This window comes from Diadema antillarum, unplaced genomic scaffold (genome assembly GCF_040938485.1).
Source record: "Diadema antillarum isolate AM-2024a unplaced genomic scaffold, OU_Dant_1.0 scf00000207, whole genome shotgun sequence".
Classification (NCBI taxonomy): domain Eukaryota; kingdom Metazoa; phylum Echinodermata; class Echinoidea; order Diadematoida; family Diadematidae; genus Diadema; species Diadema antillarum.
The window spans coordinates 1,248,595-1,254,594 of NW_027271096.1; positions in this window are offsets into that span (position 1 = coordinate 1,248,595).

Here is a 6,000-nt window from a genome sequence, read left to right on the forward strand (position 1 = left end):
AACGAGGTGATTGACATGGTGTTTAGGTCCTTGCTATGGCAAAGTTCCCCTGTGTGATGGGATTTAATCCTTGCTGCATTACTTTTCCCCACCTATGCCATGCTGGCAGTTTTATTAAGGGTTTTGCCAACAGATTCAGTCACCCCATTGCTGCATCGTAGCTGATAAGTTTTTATGTATTACTTGGTGCAGTTATCTCAGGCTATTCAGATCGGTTTCACCATGGACCTACATGGTTGCACTCACACAGTGATCCTCTTCATATCTAGGTATTCCACTGATGTGATGATGTTTAGCATGATGTATCATGGGTACATAAGCCACACCACTGTTGTATTAAACAGTATTCTCTTTGACAAGTTATTTTGTATCATTTATGTTGTTCATAAGTTAACTTTCTGTCAGGTTGCGCAAATACCTTAAAGGGGAAGGCTAGTAACTGATCAGTGGGAATCAGTGGAAATGCTGGGAGATGATTGTTCCAATCCTTATGGGATTCATTCAAGAGTTCATTGTATATTTATTGTTGTGTGAAAATGATTTGCTTCAGAATGGTCTCATATTCAAGTAATGTGCAGTTTAATGCTTCCAGGTTAGCATCCCTGGTCAGTGACGGAGCATTAATCTGCACATTACTTGAATATGAGACCGTTCTGAAGCAAATCATTTTCACATAACAATAGATATACAATGAACTCTTGAATGAATCCCATAAGGATTGGAACAATCATCTCCCAGCATTTCCACTGATTCCCACTGATCAGTTACTAGCCTTCCCCTTTAAGAGAGAAAAATATTTATATATATACCCAGACTTTTTTTTTTAATGTAAGAGGACAATTTCTTTATTGTCTCAACTCAAGTTCTCCCTGTTTGTGGGGTATTTTGTTGTTATCATTGCTGTTATTGTTTTGTTTTCTTTTTTTGGGGGGGGGGGGGGGGGAAGGGGGAGGGAGAGGAGGGGGTGGAAATGCAAAGTGCCAAGGCAAATTGAGTAGTGTATGAATGATAGGTTATATCATCTTTCAAGACTTGTCATATTTCAGCTCTAGAATGAGTCATGAAAAATATATTGCACAATTATGATGTATATTCTTGTATAGTCTTATGTAGGACATGATCATATAGTTCTAAATACTGCTGAAAGATTTTTATTTTGGAAATGCTGCGACTAGCTTGTAAAAGAAAAAAAAGATAAAAAATTATGTTCAGGATGCTTTTTTTTTTCTTTTTCGTAATGCACTTTCAATCATCAAACATTCTGTTGTACAAATCTTATCCCACCTCTTGATGCAAGTTTAGTTCGCACAATTCCGCAAAATCACGAAAGAGCCAACAGTCCTTTACTAACTTTTAATCAGTAGTAATGGTTGGACAGAAGAATGAACATTCAATATACCATTGGATTTTAGGCCATCATAGAAATGCACTGAATAACAGTCATCAGATTTTTGGAAGTGATTGTGATTTGCGGGTTACAGCTCGTTATGCCGAAGTTTCGTTACTCTTAAAATGAAATAAGGTTAGTTATTCCATAGTTTAGTCGTTCCGAAGGTTCGTAAATGCGAAAATGAAATAAAAGGTTCCTAATTCTGAAAGTTCTTTTCATTTTTGGATAAGCATACCTTACTTCATTTACAGATTAACAAACCTTCAGCATGGCAAACCTTATTTCATTCTCAGGCGATTGAAACCTTGGGAGTAACAGACCTCATATCATTTTCAGATTAATGAACCTTAAGAATAATCAACCATAGGAATAGTGCCACAAATGTTCGAATTTAACCCTATTTCATTTTTGCGTGAATGGACATCTTAGTACACTATATAGGAAATTTGTGTGTATCAGAGTTACAAATCTTCAGATTAAAGTAACAAACTGTCCATCCTTTTTTTTGGATGAATGAACCTTCAGAATAACGAACTTCACAAACTTGAAGTCGGTGAACTACTGTAGAAAGGACTGTTGCACACCTGCTTGTCTGTTTTTCTGACATTTTTAAAGTTGGAAAGTGCCAAATGTTGTGATTTCCACATGTATGACATAGGGCTCTGTTGAACCGTGCTCAGCATTTGTGTGTGTGTGTGTGTGTGTGTGTGAGAGTGTGCATGTGCTTATTGTGTAGGGTCAGCATTTGTGTGTGTGTGTGTGTGTGTGTGTGTGTGTGTGTGTGTGAGTGAGTGTGCATGTGCATTGTGTAGGGTTCTATAATGTCGTATGGCAAGCAGTGGAGTCCATAGTCCCCCAACAACTTGCACAAATCATATTGATGTCACCTTCAAGAAATGGGTGTGACTGTGCGGAGTAAAATCACATTCAGTTGTTCCACAGGGTTTACTTTTGACCCAAAGGTGGAATGGCTTCCCCCCTGGTAACAGAACACAAGAGTGTGATGATTGCATGAAAATGTTCGATGCAATGTATATTGTATTATTTGTCATGTGCTGCACGTAGATGATTTCATTGCAAAGTCATTTTATTGATTGATTCAATGTGAAATTTCCTTATTTTTTCCATTTTTGTTTCAAGAAGTTTATGTAAATTGTATTGTTTTCACTGTTGAATTTCTACCATATATTTTGTTGAAAGTTGATGGCTGCCAGATTATCTAAGAATGGAGATGTATAATTTGAATGATTGTAATAAAATCACGACAGGAAATGTTAGAGAGCCAGATGGTTTCATCATTGAGAATTAAACGTGGGGAATGAAAATAGAATGAGATGATGATGATGTGAAAGGATGAAAACATCCAGACCCATGAAGGATGAGGAGAAAATGGAGGGAATAGACAGAAGGGTGATATGAGACATGATTTATGCAAAAGTGAGCATGGGTGGGATTCTAAGGACAAGAAGGGGATGGGATTAACTAGGGATAGAACCTATCTGTCTGAAGAGATGCAAAATAGTAAACAAATATTGACTGCTCTGAGGCGCATGGTTAAAACTATTTGCCCAGAGGTGATTTCTGAACAATGCTATGTCCCTCAACTTTGTCTTGGGGTGTAGCTCTGTTCAGAAATCAGCTAGAGTAAATGGTTTTAACCGTGACCCAAAAAAGAAGCAGTCAATATTTGTTTTATAAACGGCATCCCACTTGTCGCTGGGGTGACAAGACCTTGTATCTGCAATTTTGGTGAAAATGACTTTTTTCGATTGATGGTCAAATAATGGGTTAAGTGATGTCCTGTCCAAATCCCAACTGTCCTACTCCAAAAATGAAGCCGTCACGGCATGCCAAAGGAAAGGCTATCCCATTCGCCACAGTGCTTTGGCCGCCATGTTTTTTGGCTCTCCAGAACATTTGACATTTTGTAGATACGAGGTCTTGTTGCCCCAGCGACGTTATGCGTAGTTGTCATGCTACCGGTCAGAGAAATTACAGAAGAAGGTATATCTTCACAATGCACAAGATATATCTGCGTGCATCTTCAAAAACCAAGATATGACTGCTGGGCAATAGAGTGAAAACTAGTGACTCGACTTTGACCAATCAGAATCGAGGAGTTAAAATGAGTGCTGTATATAATGTGAAATACACTGCTTCAGAAAGCAGAGGTTAACGGCATCGGAAAGGTCTAGGTGCAAACGGGTCAACAATGTCCTGTGGCACACCATTTCCAGCCTCATACCTGAATTGATTCCTATTTAAATAATTTCAGTCATACATACATTTGTGTAAACGTGGACTAGGTCAAGACAAGTACACACACATATCAGGCCAATCTCTCTCCCTCTCTCTCTCTCTTCCTTGTCTGTGTATGTATATGTGTGCGTGTATACAAAGTATGTGTGTGCGTTTATTTATATATGTGACCCTGCACCTCAAAACAAACAAAAAGTCGCCAGACATGAATTTTTAGTTAAGACCATACTCTGAAAGAGCAGACTTTAAGCTTTAAAATGATGTATAACTCAAATTAAATGGACTCTCCTAACCTATCTAAATATTGGAAAGAAAGCACAAACTCAGGAAAAGTGTGAACTGAGAAAAGAGGCTCTGAAGTACAGTGTCTATTCAAGCGCTTAATCTTTACCAAACCGTGCTGGCTGTGCGATGAATGGGACAAAAAACAGGAAGTAAACCACCAGAGTAACAACAATGAAGGGATTATCAGATTACACTGAAATTAAGCATGCCTCATTAACACATTCTGTCCATAATTAATGCCAACTTTCAAAGCAGTAGCACTATCATTTCAAAAGTTATTAGAGTTGAAAGTGAATAGTGTGGACAAGGTTTTTCAGAAATGAAAAAGGGATTCTAAAGACACACCTAATCACACTATTCTACCAAAAATGTTCGAGATAAACTGCTAAAAAACACACTTTTCTGCCCGTTTTATGATACCAAATTTTAGCCTAAGGTAAAAGAAGACCCGCTCTTTCAGAAAATATGAAAAAGTCAAGTTTGGCTAGGTTGACTCATTTCACTTATTTTCAGTCCTCACGCAAAATCAGTGTGTGCGACTTTATGTTCGTTTCGAGGTGCACGGTCACATATACACATATATGTGACCCTGCACCTCAAAACAAACAAAAAGTCGCCAGACATGAATTTTTAGTTAAGACCATATTCTGAAAGAGCAGACTTTAAGCTTTAAAATGATGTATAACTCAAATCAAATGGACTCTCCTAACCTATCTAAATATTGGAGAGAAAGCACAAACTCAGGAAAAGTGTGAACTGAGAAAAGAGGCTCTGAAGTACAGTGTCTATTCAAGCGCTTAATCTTTACCAAACCGTGCTGGCTGTGCGATGAATGGGACAAAAAACAGGAAGTAAACCACCAGAGTAACAACAATGAAGGAATTATTAGTTTAAACTGAAATTAAGCATGCCTCATTAACACATTCTGTCCATAATTAATGCCAACTTTCAAAGCAGTAGCACTATCCTTTCAAAAGTTATTATAGTTGAAAGTGAAGAGTGTGGACAAGGTTTTTCTGAAATGAAAAAGGGATTCTAAAGACACACCTAATCACACTATTCTACCAAAAATGTTCGAGATAAACTGCTAAAAAAACACACTTTCCTGCCCATTTTATGATACCAAATTTTAGCATAATGTATAAGAAGACCCGCTCTTTCAGAAAATATGAAAAAGTCAAGTTCGGCTAGGTTGACCCATTTCACTTATTTTCAGTCCTCACGCAAAATCAGTGTGTGCGACTTTATGTTCGTTTTGAGGTGCACGACATATATATACATATTTATAGACATATCACATCATATATATATATATATATATATATATATATATATATATATATATATATATATATATATATATATATATATTTATTTATTATGTGTGTGTGTATGTGTGTGTGTGTCAATAGATACATGTATGTATAGAACATGAACACACACACAACAACACTCCATAACAAAGGATAACACATGAAGTCATTTGTCTTAAATCGCCATGGCACTCGCTGTATTTTGTTTCCCCTCAATCTGTACAACATTTACTCCATAAGTATAACACAATCCCAAAATAAAATGGAAGTATATTTTTTTTTGGACAGTATCGAATGAGAATACACACCATTGCCAAGCTCTGTAAAAAAAAAAAAAAGTCTGAACAACAGAGAAAATGCAAGCAGTTTGCGTCAGATTTGCCTGTTTTAAAGGATTCAAAGAAACATCAAATCAGATGGTCTACAATCTGAAAATTGATGAAATGTATTAAAAGCTTAAAATGTTAAGCCATTCATTCTACAGCTCAGGTGTCACATAGCTCATGTGTAGGTATTGAAAGCCAAATAATTTTCTTTTTACACTCATATTCTACGTGACTGATCTCAATGTATGTGATTGCTACTTAAGTTGTTCATCGCACAGACTAATGAAGTCAAAATGCCTGACAGTGATCAAGTGTGTACTCTTTGACACTTTCAATGAATTATCTTGTTGCATAAGGATATCATACAGAACTTAAAAAGATAACACCAAGAACTGACTCATGTCATAAAATTAGAGTACAGGCCACC